This window comes from Pongo pygmaeus, chromosome 10 (assembly GCF_028885625.2).
Source record: "Pongo pygmaeus isolate AG05252 chromosome 10, NHGRI_mPonPyg2-v2.0_pri, whole genome shotgun sequence".
Lineage (NCBI taxonomy): Eukaryota > Metazoa > Chordata > Mammalia > Primates > Hominidae > Pongo > Pongo pygmaeus.
This window is the reverse complement of record NC_072383.2, coordinates 63275199-63293464: the sequence shown is the minus strand read 5'-3', so window position 1 is coordinate 63293464 and position 18266 is coordinate 63275199. Positions and strand designations below refer to the sequence as shown.

The 18266-nt window shown below is 36.8% G+C and overlaps 1 protein-coding gene and 1 pseudogene across 8 annotated transcripts in view; one reads left to right on the top strand and one right to left on the bottom strand.

The window, feature by feature from the left end:
• The window catches only part of MSRB3 (methionine sulfoxide reductase B3), a 207927-nt gene that overhangs the window by 55405 nt on the left and 134256 nt on the right, over positions 1-18266 (bottom strand). The window lies entirely within an intron of this gene.
• LOC134737635 (keratin, type I cytoskeletal 18-like) lies at positions 12735-18102 on the top strand (annotated as a pseudogene).

The window sequence follows — 18266 nt, the reverse complement described above, 5'->3', positions numbered from 1 at the left end:
AAGTAGTAATGAGTGTAAATGTTATTTTGAGATATCTGTGATGACTGTATTATGATATGAAAACATCTGTGGTTTCTACTGGTGACAAACTCATAGGTACTTCTGTGGGTTATCTATAACATATATCATAATTGAATGAAATTGTGATTAATGAAAATAAAATATGGATTTTTTTCCCATCCAAATTCATGGACCTTCTAAGTTTAATTCAAGGACCCCAGGTTAAGAACTCCTTATCTAAAGCCTATGCCTGAATATTCCAGGGACACTATATTGAAACTTCTCATTCCTACCTGAGCTGTACTATCATGACTTTTCCTAGAATATAATCATTTTTCACTATCTAACTTTTCTAAGTGGGGTGTATTAAATGGAAAAAGCATGGAAGATACAGTTTAATTGTATGCCACATCTATTATTGAAAAAACAGACAAAATATCTGGACTCTCCCTAGAAAAAAATTAATCCAAATACATATACCAAGCTTCAGGGTTCACAGACCTTGGGTTACTAACTCCAGCCTTATCTTTTATTGCTACTTTGATAAATTCCTTTCTTATGAGAAATGAATGTCAAGACCTTTACCTTTCAGAGTAGAAGAAATGTTGCCTCCAAGTCTATCAACTCTTTCCTAGAAATCTCCACAAAATGTTATCAAAATCTTTCAAAGTGCTTTATAGAAAATATAACCTGAATCTGGGTCATCAGTGTACTGTAACATTATACTGCTGTGAACAAACAGGTGTACAAATTTTAAGAAACTTGATGTACTACTCTTTGTTCAAAATCAATATTGCTCAGACTATAGCTCTGACAAAGTATTATGACCAAATCTGAATTTAACATCAAGAGAGATATGTGGAGAAGCTGGCAAAGATTCAGAAAACAATCACAAATATAATAAAAGCATTAAAAACATCCCTATACAAATGGCTAAATAAACTAGCAACTAGGATTACGTAGCCTGGCAAAGAAAACACTAAAAAGTAAACTCAAAACAGTCTTGAAACATATGAAAAACATTTTAAAATATAGATTTGATCTTGGCCAAAAGATGGAAAAGCAACAAGAAATTTTAAACAAAGTGAAATGAGTCAGAAAGAGATCTTTACCACCTCTTATACAACAAAAGAAATGGGCTTCAAATTACAAATCAGGGACTTGACTTACATATATTTTCCTGTCTCTTAATTATGGCATCACAACTCTTTTAGTTACCAATATTCAAAGCACATATGTGGTACTCCTATATCCACTTAGTCATTAAGTGCTATGGAGTCTACTTCTAATCTCCATCCCTTCCTCTCCATTCCACAGCCACCATCAAAACTTGCAGCCTCACCATTTTCTGTCTAGATAACATCTAACTGGTCTCCCAGACACAAGATTCTCACTGCCTAAATCGATCCCGGCTCTACTATGCATGAGCAATGAAATTTCTGGCAAGATACTTAGGATGTGATTTACTCATCTGTGATTTTACAAAGCTGTTACAAGGACCAAATGATATAATTATATCAGTGCATTTAAAATAGCTAATCACCACACAAATGTAAGGAATTTATATGATAGTAATCTCCAGATGGAAACGATCTTCAAGAGCCTCCTATTTACTATCTCATTAATGGAAATCTTGAGGAATTGAGGAAATCTTCATTGTTGCATCAATATGCCAAGCTCCTTCCCACCTTCTTCCTTCATTCATGTTCCTTCACTGGACTGGAATTTTTACATCTCCAAGTCCCAACGTTTATTAATATCTTGTTCAAGTCCCATCTGTTCACTGAAGCTTTCCATAAATATTCTTCACTATTTCTGAATGGCTATGACACTTATCAATACCTATTATACAATAAAACTTACTTGGTGATAGTTCATTTTATTGTCTGTTGTCTTACCATGTTGGACTTATCTTCTCAACTAGATATTAAACTGCCTGCACCCTGGGTGGACAAAGTGATCTAAAGGATATACTAGAACAGAGGTAGAGGGGCAGATCTCAGCCAAATCCTATAGGAGACAGACACCAGAGTTGGGGCAGAAGGATCAAAGGAGGAATGCCAATTCCAAAGGAGCTGGACTGAAATTAGGGGGCTGAGTCAAGAGCTTGAAATGAAATGTAGACATAGATGTGTAGGTCGAGCTCCTAGGTGTGGATACAAAGCAGACAGTAAGATTCTACTTGTCTAATTTTCAAAAAAAGAAAAAATGGAGAAAGGACGGACCCCATACACTAAATGGGGAGCCCTTAAGCCAAAAGATTCCATAAAAGACTGCTGCAAGGGTAATTTGTTCATACTTACAAAAGTAAGCACCTCAAAGTGCAAAGACTCTCCACCACTGAGGATTTCAAAAGAATATGCCAAGATCTTTGAAAATAAAGGAAGTGATCAAGTACTCCCTGCAGATCAGGTGGTTCAGAAAACCTGAACTGCCACATCTAGTGAGGCACCAGAGATATACAAGTGGAATGGGTCATCTCTTGTTGGGCTGCGGGATAGAAAGCTAAGACAGAATCTTGGAGACATGCAAAATATAAACCCAAATAGCAACCCTGGGGAAGGGAGCAGTGTAGAGAATTAAAGATTTCCCTAAGCAGAAACTAAATGAAACAAAATGAATTTTTGAAAAGACAAATATTTTCTCAGTCCTGAAAGCTAGGAAAGCTATCAATATCATACAACAACCTTGGAGAAAAGCCACCACAGTGAAGCAGGAGGGTGATGAAATTCAGAAAAGCCAGAGTGATAGTTCCCAGGTCTGTGGGCCACGGTGTAAAGTATCTCCCTCACACCATTCTGTGCATGATGGTGTGAGGTACTGCAGAAGACTGAGATCAGAAGAACTACTGAAATTTGACATTAGAAAATTCTGGTTGCACTGAATACCATGGACAATTAAAAAAATTTTTTTTAATTCTAAGAGGAACTTGGAGAAAAAAGATGAAGTTTTTTTCTGGAAGTTTTATCCCAGAAAACAGAAAAGAAATCAAACCACAAATACTTCACACTCTAAAGAAAATTTTAACAGAATATGACTCCATAAGAAATTTTAAAGAATGATAAATTTGTAACAGAAGAAACTTATATGAAAAGAGTCAAGGAAAAAAATACCTTTTGGCTATTATGAATAATGCTGCTATAAACACTGGAGAAAAAAATACTTGTTTGAGTCTCTGCTTTCAATTCTTTTGGATATATAACTACAAGTGGAATTGCTGGATTATATGGTAATTCTATGTTTAATTTTTTGAGGAACTGACATATTGTTTTCACATTGAGTGTACCATTTTACATTCCCACTAGTAATGTATAAGATTCCAATTTTTCTACATCCTCTCCAACACTTATTATTTTGTTTTTTAATAATAGCTATCCTAAGAGACTCAGAATATATTTTTAATGAGTCACTGTCAAATTCACAAATCCCTTTATCTCAGATTTACACATAAAAGGACTAGAGGTACAATATTTGCCTGGACAAAGACCTTTTCTGCTGCATAAAAATGCTCACATTGGCTATCTAACATGTGGCCCTAGCATCATTAGCAACATACTCAAAGCAATTAAGCCAACAGGCTTGAACCACTGCATCTCTGACTGGTACAGATCTGTCTCTAACTGCTTTAAGAACTTTCTAACTGATGGAAAAAAACAACTGTAAAAAAAAAAAAAAGCTACAAATGGGGATGGCGGGGGATGGGGAGACAGGCTGTAATGCCAGATATCTTTGTTCCTATCTTCATCTGCTAAAAAGGTGAGTCAATGCATTTACCTTAGTCAGGATTAGAAGAGCTAGGAGGGGATATAGATAAAGAAGGAAATTAATTGCTTTAATTGTCAGCTTGTGTTAACATATATATCTCTAAACCCCCATTTCAACTCTCTTATTTTTTTGTGGAACCATCAAGCTTTTCCCCCCTTTTAAAATTTTGGAATCCATTCATCTTCCCTTGCCACAAAACAGTCCTGTGCCAGAATCTGGTTCTTTTCTCAAGGGTCTAACATTTCAGCTTGTTATAAACAGCATATGGATATAGATTATGTAATGATAATGTGTGCTACATTCCAAGGACTTACATTTTCTGCATATATGTGAATAGCCAGTAATTTTGCATTGATTTTTTTCTACTCTCAAAATAATATACTAATCAACTAAAACATTAACTTGGTGTATTCCTTTGTGTTTTATAGACAGAATCCCTCCTTTTATTGATTTAAAAGTTCAAAAAAGTTATGTGCTGAAGGAGCCATAATACAAATAATATATAACTACCTAGCTTTTGGGGTAAAATTTTAGATTTGTTCTTAACGAAACCAAAGATACTGAAGTCTACTGAAAGATTTCCTGGTAACCAACTTCCGAATAATTTGTTAGTGTCAATATTCTACTAGCCTTACATTTTGTGTTTGTCCCATGCTGGTTGAATGTAGCCAGATAGCACATCCAGACTTAGACTTCAGTCTCTTCTGTGCATACTCAGCTACTGCCATTTATAAACAGAAGAGTTAGGCATTATCTTTTAAAACACACAAAGACATGCGCATGCAGATGAAGCTCTGCACATAAGCGGAGTGTGTATTATAATAATCACTAAGAATTTCTGAAACTCGCATGTCAAAAAGTATCATGTTCACTTCCCAGGATTTTTCAAATAGGAACACACAATGGTTCTGGCTTTCCACTATAACCTGACTTTCACCTCCTTCAAAAAGAACTTTAAAAAAAGAAGAAGAAGAAAAAAGTAAAAGGATATCTGAAGACATTTCTCATCAATAGCTACATAGTCCAGTATATTTGTAATTCTATCCTCTTTTCCTTTATACCAAGTGAGTGATGAAAACCTGACAGGAAAGGCAAGAAACATACTAACATTAAATCGCTGGGATGTGTTCACAGAAATAGACAAAAATGGGCCTAAATACGCACAAAAAAATTAATGCTGGAAGCTGTATAGGCAGCAAGTGAAAACATCTCTGTCATGACAGGAGGAGGTTAAAAAGTTTAAGAAAATTTCTGAATAAAATTACTAAGACTAAAGCAATGAAAGAGATTAATTTTTCAATTTTCTTGAAAAACAGGAGCCAACCTGTGACCCGGGTCCCCAGGTATTACATGCAGGCCTCAGGAATACAGTCATTTAGGAAGTAACTGCTTCAAGGAGTCCAGCTAAAACTACAAACACGTGAAATTCCAATCAGACACCGGAAATTCTTTGGGGAATAAAAGAATTTTATGACTCATAAGATGAAAATCTCCTGAATACTCACTAAAGTAATCTAATGAAGTATTGTCACTAGGAAAGGAGTTCGATGAATTTATGTGTTATGTAGGCAAATTTTAAGCAAAACAAGAAATTGAGCAAACTTGAACTTGTATTCATTTCTAAGTTTTCCTCTCAGGGTAAAACTAACTTTAAGGGCACCAGACTTTCCTGTATGAAGTGGCATTCTATAGGATGTCACATTTTTAACTTCTAGGATTCTAAGCAAAATTTCACATCCATTTTTAAAAACTAGAACAGGTCAGCTTAGGAGTAGGTCCAGGATTCAAATGTGAGTCATTTTGAAGGTTCTGAGTCTTCAAATTTAATACAATTTGAAAGAAGCTATAAGAGTTGAAGGTAAAGGCTTAAGACAGATGCCAACGTAATAAGAAAGAAGGAGGTCAAGTTTTTCCTGAGGAAATTAACAAACAACAAAAACTAGAGATGCAATCATTTTCTTGACTTTCAGATAATGCTTAAGTATAGGAGAAAATCAACACCAAGGAGGCTACCCTGACCTTACTACTTTTTCCATTTATTTTTAACTTAATTCCAATTCAAAATTTTGCCTGTTCTATATGAAATTATTTTCTAGTAACAGGCTGTAAAAATAGAGCAAGCAATGAAAGCCCTCTGTTTAATCTTTCCCAGGGACAAACAGAGTATAACGTACAATATGTATTATAACTATGCGTTAGATTGCAAATTACTCTTATTTAATTTAGTCTAGTGCTTAGCTTCACCTCTGAAATATCCGTCTGCATCCTTCTATTTTGGTTTGATTCTATAGTCCACTTAAAACAGTAAATGTTTACATTAAAAGGACAAGAGAATGTGTGATGTATTTTAACTGTCAGAAGTGTTGTGAACAGCAGCAGCTGGAAGAAGAATGTGTTGTCCACTTCACTGTTACCCTGAAGCCTTTTAGATTCTTCAAACCAGCACTTACATCCTTGAGTGCTCAGGAAAGAAGGAAGGAAGGAACAAAGAAAGAAGGAAGGAAGGAAAGCAGGCAATTCAATTGTCATCTCTGAAAAAAAAATGTAGTAAAATTTCTAGAATTTACATGTGATCTTTGCATTGGATTCTACACTAACTTTCTGCTAGTGCAGGGACTGAACTGGTCACTGGAAATGGAGCTGTTCTTTCATTATTTTAGGTTCCTGGATCATACTGAGATAAAAACCAGAAGCAAATGAAACAAGCTCTAAGCTTTACTTAGAGGTCTGTATGTATTGTGCATATCCAGTTCCTCTGCGATCATCATTCACATCATCCTGAATTCATTATGATATAGCTGTTGTTAAAGGCCTACTCATAAGACCAAACACTGAAAACAATTTGCTTCCTTTAATGTTTCCAGATCTGGTAAAATTCCACTAATAAAACTGAAGAGAGAAATGTATGACACTCTTACTCTTATTGCAGTGGGCCCAATGGGAACATGGCTGGAGAGAAATGAAGCCTAAGGCTATGCTGGAGGATAAGGACAATATATGCAGAATTTGATTTCAGGCTTGACACATTCAGTTCAAGAAATATTTGAAGGCGGACAAAAGCCTGCATGATCCAACTCCTGCCTACTTCTCCAAACACATCTCAAACCACTCTTCCCCTTGTGCTTCAACCACACTGGTCTTCTTTTGGTTCCCATAACATATCAAATACTTGCTTTCTCTTCTGCTTTGAACACTCCCCCAAGCTCTTTGTGTGGTTGTATTCTCGTACTTTCGACTTTGGCTCAGATATCACCTCCTCAATGAGGCTTTCCCTGAAATGCCTATTTAAATGAGTGTCTCCCTCCACCTACCACCATCGTTCCCTATCATGGGATCAACGATATCAAAGAGTTAAATAGATCCTTTCTATTTCCTGCATGGCGCCTATCAAATATCATCCCATTTATTTGTTTCCTTGTTTAGTAACTCCTTAATAGCAGGAGCCCTGTCTGTTTGTCACTGTATCTCCTGTCCCTAAAGCAATAGATATTGACTTAATGGATGTGTTTAAAACTATACTAGAGGCCAAGGGTAAAACAACAGGCAACCATACAGTCCCACCCTCAAAAAAATTATAAAGACAGGGGAGACTGGTAAGTAATCATAATACATAAGACAGCTGTTTTACAAGGAGCACATAATTCCAGTAGAAAGAAACCCCATGTCTATCTTATGGGGAAAAAAAGTATATTCCAAGGGAGGACACCCCATATGTAGGGGCACAGAAACAACAATAACAGCACAATGCATTCTGGGGAATTAGTTTAGCATTTTCTAAAATACCAATTGCTAAAGATGGGGGTGGGAAGTAGAGAAATTGAACATAGAGAAAGGTCTAGGTCATGAAAGCCTTTGATTGCATGCAAAGGGAGTGATATTTCATCCCATAGTCAATTAGAAACCCTTGGAAAAACTCTGGGCAGAGGGGTTACATGATCAGATTTGCTAGTGCCAATAATGTCATACTCCTGTTTGTAAACTTATTTTAAAAACTCACTTAATTAGGGAAGGGCCTGAGTCTACACTGTACCATATATATTCAGTGTATGTATACCAGTATATATACTGTCCATATATAATGGACATATATACCAGTCCATTAGAGCAAGTGTTGAATTGGTGTTTAAAAGAATGAATGAATAATAGGGATGTAACCACAATGGCAGAGTAGGAGATATCAGCTTTCTCCCTTTAGCACCCCCCAAAATAAACATAGACAGCTATCTACAAACAAAATAACCCCAGAGAGTCCCCAAGATCCTATTAAAGATTTTGCAACAATACAGTGGAGCAAAATATACACACAGAAAATAAATAACTGGTAAGATCAGTATACCTGAGATGCCAGGATATTGCCCGGAACAAAGAGGAATAGCAGAGGCTGTCTGAATCAGCCATGTGGTGAAAACCACCATGGTCCTCAGCAGCCTGCTCTGCAGATGACAACAATATCTTTTGCCACTGAAATAACAAATCATTATTCTTCACAGGGAACCCCAGAGAGGAAGACACAGCTACACACACCTCACCAACCCAAGAAGTGGCCACTGTTGAGCTGCTTTGGGAAAGGAGCCACCAACTCTCCAAATCCCGTATGTGCCTCAACTCTGGACACCTCTTGAGTCCTCACACTCTAGACCTGGGTCCTGTGGCTGCACTGGGTTTGTCCACATTTCAGACACTGGAGCATTTCAGACACTGGAGCTTACTAGCAAGCTAATTTGTACTCCAGAACCTAGAGTTAAGCTCTTGCTGTGCATGGCTGCACTCCACGCACCAGCTCAGCCATCACAGTGAGCTAGGCCCTGCTCTGACTCCAAAACAACTGTAACTACACACATTTGCACTCTAGTTTTTGACTCCCCAGCTACTTTACAAGAATCTGAGCCTTACATACTGTTATCAGTGTGGCAGTGAGAATGCCTGCACACTGGACACCAGTGCCATTACACCCCAGAGCCCATAGCCATATTCCCTCCTTGTGTGCCTGTGCTTCAGGCCTCAGCTCCATGGCTGCTCCATGGGCACCACTCATCAGACACTAGTGCCACACCAAACTGCTAGTGGGCCTGCAAGCCAAATCCAGTGCCAGTAGAAATCCCCTCAGCCGCAACTTCCTCAGTGGAAGAAAAAGAAATCAGAAGGCCCTTAGCTGCCATTATCGTAGAAAACTCAGAAACCCTCACTGCCACTGTGGACGCTGCCACTGTGGACAACCCTCACTGCCACTGCCACTGCCACTGTGGACACAGAAAACCCAGAAACCCTCACTGCCACTGTGGTATCAGCTGCTGAGTGTCACTGCAATCTCCATCAACAATGACCTCAGCTGACAGAGCTGCAGAGACATACACAGCTGCACCTTCACTGGTGCTAGAATTGCTACATCCCCCACCCAGCAAGTTCCCTGGAAGCCCCCGATAAAAGAAGGACTTTCCACAGCAAAGCTAGCCCATAAAATCTAGAAGAGGTGACTGTTCCACCACATATGGAAAGATTAACATAAGTCAACAAGAAACATAAAAAACCAGGGAGACATACCACTACCAAGAGAACACAATAATTTCCCAGTAGGTGACCTAAAGAAATGGAGATATGCAAACTGCCTGACAAAGAATTCAAAACAATTGTTTTAGGGAAGCTCAGCAAACTTCAATACAGTATAGAGAAATAATTCCATAAGATTAGGAAAACACTGTAAGACCAAAACAAGAACTTTAACAAAGATTAAAATTATATTTAAAAAAGAAATTAGGGAGCTGAAAAATACAAGGAATGAAATTTAAAACCCATAGAGAAGTAAAAACAACAGAACTGATTAAGCAGAAGAAAGAATCTGTGAACTTGAAGACAAGTTATCTTAAAAAATACAGTCAGAGAGAATAAAAGAAAAAGAATGAAAAGGAATAAAAGCTTAAGGGATTTATCAGATAGCATCAGAAGAGCAAATATTCATGCTACAGGATTTTGGGGAGAATAAAGAGACAAAGAGCCAGAAAGCTTATTTAAAGAAATAATAGCAGAAATCTTTCCAAATCTAGGGAAAGATACAAATATCCAGGTATAGGAAGGTAATAAACATCATCAATCAGATTCAATCCAAGTAAGACTACAGCAAGACATACTATAATCAAACTATCAAAAATTAAAGACAGAGAGAATTCTGAAAACAGCCAGAGGAAAGAAGCAATCACATTTAAGGGAGTTCAAATAAGGCTAGCAGTATACTTCTCAGCAGGAGCCTTACAGGCCAGGAAAGAGTGGGGTGATGTAAGTGCAGGGGGAGGACGGGACTGCCAACCAAGAATGCCCAGGAAACCTGTCTGTCAGAAGTAAAAAAGAGATAAACACTTTCCTAGATAAGCAAAAGCTAAGTGAGTTCAACATCACCAGACCCTCTTAAAAGAATTGTTCAAAGAAATACTTTAAACTTAAAAAACAGACAAAAAATAGTAACATAAAAACACTAGAGGCTGGGCACAGTGGCTCACGCCTGTAATCCCAACACTTTGGGAGGCTGAGGTGGGCAGATTACTTGTGGTCAGGAGTTCGAGACCAGCTTGGCCAACATGGTGAAACCCCCTCTCTACTAAAAATACAAAAAATTAGCCAGGCTTGGTGGCACACTCCTGCAGTCCCAGCTACTCAGGAGGCTGAGGCAGAAGAATTGCTTGAACCTGGGAGGTGGAGGTTTCAGTGAGCCAAGATCGCACCACTGCACTCTGGCCTGGCCAACAAAGCAAGATTCCATCTCAAAAACTAAAACAAAAATTACTGTATGAAACTCACAGATAAAAGTAATTACACCCTCAAATTCAGGATACTTTTATAATGTAATGATGGTGTAGAAATCATTTATATTTTTAGTATGAAAGTTAAAAGACAAAACTATTAAAAACAATAGCTACAATAATTTGCTGAGGGATTTACAACAAAAAAGATGAAAACTATAATAGCAAAAGTGTAAAATGTGAGAGAGATGGGTGAGGCAAAAGTGTAGGATTTTGTAATACAATCAAAGTTAACTTGTTATCAGCTTAAAATAGCCCATTATGACTATAATATGTTTTATATAAGTCTCATAGTAGTCATAAAACAAAAAACTACAGTAGATATACAGAAGACAGAGAGTAAGAAATCAAAAATACCACTAGAGAAAATGATCCAGTTACAAAGGAAAGTCATAAAAGAGAAAGGAAAAAATGAATCTACAAAACAACCGGAAAATAATTTTTAATAGCACTAATGAGGCCTTACCTATCAATAATTACCTTGAATGTAAATGAACTAACTTCTCCAATCAAAAGACAGATTGGCTAAATGAATAAAAACACAAGACCCAACTATATTCTGCCTACAAGAGACTTACTTCACCTATAAGGACACATATAAATTAAGAATAAAAGGATGGAAAAAGATATTTCATGCAAATAGAAACCAAGAGAGTATGTGTAGCTATACTTATATCAGATAAAATGGATTAAAAGTCAAAAACTGTAAAATGAGACAAAGAAGGCCATTATATAATGATAAAGCAGTCAGTTCTTCAAGAGCACATAACTACTGTAAATATATATATATATAAAACCAAAAACCAGAGGACCTAAATATATATATATATAAAACCAAAACCAGAGGACCTAAATATATATATATATATATAAAAAACCAAAACCAGAGGACCTAAATATATATTTATATATATTTATATATTTTTATATATTTATATATTTATATATATTTATATATATATATTTATATATTTATATATATATTTTTATATATTTATATATAAATATATATTTTTTTATATTAATATATAAATATATATTTACATATATTTATATATTAATATATAAAAATATATATTTATATATTTATATATATTAATATATAAATATATATTTATATATTTATATATATTTATATATTTATATATATATTTTTAATATATATTTATATATATTTTATATATATTTTTATATATTTATATATGTTTTTATATATTTATATATATATTTTTATATATATTTATATATATTTATATATATTTTTATATATATTTATATATATTTTTATATATATGACCAAAACCAGAGGACACACACACACACATATATATATATAAAAAGCAAATATTGATACAAATGAAGGGAGAGATAGACTATAATAGAATAATAACAAAGAGTTTCAATATTTTCACTTTCAATAGTGGACAGATCATCCAGACAGAAAGTCAATAAGGAAACACCAGACTTGAACTACACTTTATACCAAACAGACCTAACAGACATGTACAAAACATTCTATCCAACAGCAGCAGAATACATATTCTCTTCAAGCACAAGTGGAACATTCTCCAGGACAGATCATATGTTAGGCTACAAAACACAACTTAACAAATTTAAGAAAACTGAAATTGTATCAGGCATCTTTTCCAACCACTATAATATGAAACCAAAAATCAATAATAGGAGGAACGTCAGAAAATTCACATGTGTGAAGAAGTTAAACAGCACGCTCTTAAACAACCAAAAGGTCAAAGAAGAAATTAAAGGAAAATTTAAAAATATCTCGAAATACACAAAAACAGAAACACAACATCCTGACACTTATCGGATGCAGCAAAATCAGTTCTAAGAGGAAAGTTCTTAGCAATAACTGCCTCCATCAAAAAAGAAGAAAGATCTCAAATAAACAGCCTAACATTACATCTCAAGGAACTAGAAAAAGAACAAACTAGGCAAAAAGTTAGCAGGAAGAAAAAAATAATAAAAATCAGAGCAGAAATAAATAGAGACTAGACAAAAAAGAAAAGTTCAATGAAACCCAGTTGGTTTTTTAAAAAGGTAAAATAAGATCAACAAACCCTTAGGTAGATTAGGAAAAAAAAAAAAGACAACAAAATCAGAAATGAAAAAGGAGGTATTACACAAATACCACAAAATACAAATGATCATGAGTCTACTATGAAGTTATATGCCAAAAAATTGGATGACCTAGAAGAAATGAATAAATTCCTAGACATATACATCATACTAAGACTCAATCATGAGGTAAAAGAAAATGTGAAGAGACCAATAACAAGGAAGGACATTGAATAAGTAATAAAATGTCTCCCATCAAATAAAATCCCAGGATGTAATTGCTTCACTACTGAATTCTACCAAACTTTTAAAGAAGTACTAATGCCAATCCTTCTCAAACTCTTCCAAAAAATGGAAGAGATGGGAATACATTTAAACGTATTTATGAGGCCAGCATTACTCTGATACCAAAGCCAGACAAGACATTACAAGAAAAGAAACTATAGGCCAATATCCCTGATGAATATAGATATAAAAATTCTAAACAAAATATTAGAAAATTAAATTCAACAACACATTAAAAGAATGATTCATCATGACCAAGCAAGATTTTGAGGTGTGAGGATGGTTCAACATAACCAAAACAATAATATGATACACCACATTAACAGAATGAAGGACAAGAACCATATGATCATCTCAATAAAAGTAGAAAAGGCATTAAACAAAATTCAACATCCTTTCATGATAAAAGCTCTCAACAAATTAGGTATAGTAGGAATGTGCCTCAACACAATAAAGGCCATATATGACAAGCTTACAGCTAAAATCAAACTCAAAAGTGAAAAGTTCTCTCTAAGATCTGAAACAAGACAAGGGTGCCTACTCTCACTACTTCTATTCAATATTGTACTAAAAGTCCCAGTCAGAGCAATTAGGCAAAAAGATGAAAAATAAAATACACCCAAATTGGAAAGGCAGAAGTTAAACTGTCCCCGTTTGCAGATAAAATAGTCCTATATATAGAAAACCTACCAGGCACTGTGGCTTATGCCTGTAATCCCATCACTTTGGGAGGCTGAGGCAGGTGGATCACCTGAGGTCAGGAGTTTGAGACAAGCCTGGTCAACACGGTGAAACCCCATCTCTACTAAAAACACAAAATTAGTCAGGCATGGTGGCACATGCCTGTAATCCCAGCTACTCAGGAAGCCAAGGCAAGAGAATCACTTGAACCCAGGTGGCAGAGGTTGCAGTGAGCCAAGATTGCACCATTGCACTCCAGCCTGGGCAACAAGAGTGAGACTCTGTCTCAAAAAAAAAAAAGAAAACCCTAAAGATGCCACCAAAAACCTGTTAGAACTAATAAATTCAGTAAAGTGGGTGGATACAAAATCAACATACAAAACTCAGTTACATTTCTATACACTAATAATGAACCACTCAAAAAAGAAAGCAAGAAAACTATCCCATTTACAATAACAAATAAAATAAAATACTTAGAAATAAATTTAACAACAGAGGTGAAAGATCTGTACCCTGAAAACTATAAAATATTGATTTAAAAAATTGAAGAAGAGACAAATAAACAGAAAGATATCCTATGTTCATGGATTAAAAGAATTAATATTGTTCAAATATTCATACTACCCACAGCCACCTACAGACTTAATGCAATCACCATCAAAATTTCAATAATAATTTAATTATACATTTAAAAATACCTAAAAGGGTACAATTGGATTGTTTATAACACAAAGGATAAATGCATGAGGTGATGGATACCCTATTTACCCTGATGTGATTATCACATTGTATGCCTATATCAAAATATCCCATATACCCCATAAATATATACATATATATACTATGTACTCACAAAAATTAAAAATTAAACATTTTCAGGTCCTAAATATCTTTGTTAATTTTCTACCTCGATTATCTGTCTAATACTGGCAATGAAGTGCTGAAGTCTTACCCTACTATTGTGTGGGAGTCTATTTGTAGGTCTCTAAGGACTTGCTTTATGAATCGGGTGCTCCTGGGTTGGGGGTGTATATATATTTGGAATAGTTAGGTCTTCTTATTGAATTGAGCCCTTTGCCATTATGTAACGTCCTTCTTTGTCTTTTTTGATCTTTGTTGGTTTAAAGTTTGTTTTGTCTAAAAATAGGATTGCAACCCCTGCTTTTTTCTGATTTCCATTTGCTTGGTAGATTTTCCTCCATCCCTTTATTTTGAGCCTATGCATGTCATTGCATGTGAGATGGGTCTCTTGAAGAAAGCATACCATTGGGTCTTGTTTCTTTATCCAGCTTGCCATTCTGTGCCTTTTAAATGGGAAATTCAGCCTGTTTACATTCAAGGTTAGTGCTGACATGTGTGGATTTGATCCTGTCACTGTGTTGTTAACTGCTTATTATGCCAACTTGTTTGTGTGGTTGCCCTGTAGTGTCACTAGTCTGTGTACTTAAATGTGTTTTTGCATCAGCTGGTAATGGTCTTTCCTTTCCATATTTAGTGCTCCTTTCAAGATCTCTTATAAGGCAGGTCCGGAGGTAAAAAAAAAAACTCCCTCAGCATTTGCTTCTCTGAAAAAGATCTTATTTCTCCTTCACTGAAGAAGCTTAGTTTGGCTGGATATAAAATTAAGTGTAAACCCCAAAACTATAAAAACCCTGCAAGACAACCTAGGCAATACCATTCTGGACATAGAAACTGCCAAAAATTTCATGATGAAGATGCCAAATGCAATCACAACAAAAGCAAAAACTGACAAATGAGATCTAATTAAACTTAAAAGCTTCTGCACAGCAAAAGAAACTATTAACAGAGTAAACAGATAACCTACAGAGTGGGAGAAAATATTTGCAAACTATGCATCTGACAAAGGCCCAATAGCCAGCACCTGTAAGAAACTTAAACAAATGTACAAGAAAAAAAACAACCACATTAAAAAGTGGGCAAAAGATATGAAGAGACACTTTTCAAAAGAAGACATGTATGTGGTCAACAAGCATGAAAAAAAGGTTAATAGTGCTGATTATTAGAGAAATGCAAATCAAAACCACAATGAGATACCACCTCACATGAGTCAGAAAGGACATTATTTAAAAGTTAAAATATACCATGCTGGCAAGGTTGCAGAAAAAAAGGAATGCTTATACACTGTTGGTGAGAGTGTAAAAGAGTTTAACTATTGTGGAAAGTAGTGTGGCAATGCCTTAAAGAGCTAAAAGTGGAACACCCAGCAGTTTCACTACTGATATACCAAAGGAATGTAAATCATTCTACCATAAAGACACATGCACGCTAATGTTCACTGCAGCAATATTCACAATAGCAAAGACACTGAATCAGCCTAAATGCCCATCAATGGTAGACTGGATAAAGAAAATGTGGCACATATATTCCGTGGAATACTATGAAGCCATAAAAAAACAAGATCATGTCATATGCAGAAACATGGATGGAGCTGGAGGTCATTATCCTTAGCACACAAGAACAGAAAACCAAATACTGCACGTTCTCACTTATAAGTGGGAGCTAAATGATGAGAACACAAGAACACAAAGAGAGAAACAACAGACACTGGGGCCTACTTGAGGGAGTAGGGCAAGAGGAGGGAAAGGATCAGGAAAAATCACTATTGGGCACTAGGCTTAGTACCTGGGTGACAAAATACTCTGTACAGCAAGCCCCTGTGACATGAGTTTACCTATATAACAAACCTTCACGTGTACCCCCAAACTTAAAATAAAAGTTTTTTTAATTAAAAATTTTAAAAAAAATAAAGATTTTTAACAATTCCAGTGACATATTAAACAGAAATAGAAAAAAAAATCTTAAAATTTGCATGGAACCACAAGTGACTCCCATATAGCCAGACCAATCATAAGGAAAAAAAAAAAAAAAAAGCTGAAAGTATCACATTACCAGATTTTAAAATCTGCTACAAAGCAATAGTAAACAAAACAGCATGGTACTGGCATAAACACACACACATAGACCAATGGAATAAAATAGAGAGTTCAAGTTTATGCTCAATTTATTTTTGAAAAAGATGCCAAGAACACACAATGAGGAAAGGATATTCTCTTCAATGGTGCTGAGAAAACTAGATATCCACATTCAGAAGAATAAAATTAGAGCCTCATCTCACACCATACAAAACTCAAGGTTATCGGCAAAGCCTGAGTCCTCTCTTCCCACTCTCTTCCCCAGACAACATGAGCTTCACCACTCGCTCCACCTTGTCCACCAACTACCTACCCATCCCTGGGCTCCATCCAGGTGCCCAGCTATGGCGTCTGGCCAGTCAGCAGCACAACCAACATCTATGCAGGCACTGGGGGCTCTGGTTCCCGGATCTCCATGTCCTGCTCCACCAGCTTCCGGGGCTGCTTGGGGTCCAGGGAGCTGGCCAGAGGGATGGCTAGGGGTCTGGCAGGAATGGGAGGCATCCAGAATGAGAAGGAGACCATGCAAAGCCTGAAGACCGCCTGGCCTCCTACCTGGACAGAGTGAGGAGCCCAGACACCAAGAACTGGAAGGTGGAGAGTAAAATCTGGGAGCACCTGGAGAAGACAGGACCCCAGGTCAGAGACTGGGTCCATTATTTCAAGACCATCAAGGACCTGAGGGCTCAGATCTTCACAAATACTGTGGACAATGTCCACATTGTTCTGCAGATCAACAATGCCCATCTTGCTGCTGATGACTTTAGAGTCAAGTATGACACAGAGCTGGCCACGTGCCAGTCTGTGGAGAACGACATCTGTGGGCTCTGCAAGGTCATTGATGACACCAATGTCACTCGGCTGCAGCTGAAGACAGAGATCGAGACTCTCAAGGAGGAGCTGCTCTTAATGAAAAAGAACCATGAAGAGGAAGTAAAAGGCCTACAAGCCCAGATTGTCAGCTCTGGGTTGATCGTGGAGGTAGATGCCCCCAAATCTCAGGACCTCGCTAAAATCATGGCAGACATCTGGGCCCAATATGACGAGCTGGCTCAGAAGAACTGAGAAGGCTAGACAAATACTGGTCTCAGCAGATTAAGGAGAGCACCACAGTGGTCACCATGCAGTTGGCCAAGGTTGGAGCTGTTGAGATGACGCTCTCAACAGATGAGCTGTAACATACAGTCCAGTCCTTGGAGATTGACCTGGACTCCATGAGAAATCTGAAGGCCAGCTTGGAGAACAGCCTGAGGGAGGTGGAGGCCTGGTACACCCTGCAGATGGAGCAACTCAACGGGATCCTGCTGCACCTGGAGTTGGAGTGGACATAGACCCGGGCAGAGGGGCAGCACCAGGCCCAGGAGTAGGAGGCCCTGCTGAACATCAAGGTCAAGCTGGAGGCTGAGATTGCCACGTATCACTGCCTGCCAGAAGACATCAAGGACTTCAATCTTGGTGATGCCTCGGACAGCAGTGACTCCATGCAAACCATCCAAAAGACCACTACCCGCCAGATAGTGAATGGCAAAGTGGTGTCTGAGACCAATGACACCAAAGTTCTGAGACATTAAGCCAGCAGAAGCAGGGTACTCTTTGGGGAGCAGGAGGCCAATAAAAAGTTCAGAGGTTAAAAAAAAACAACTCAAAATGGATTAAAGATGTAAAAATAAGATCTGAAACTGTAAAACTACTAGAACAAAACAGGGAAAAGCTCCATGACATTGATCTGGGCAAT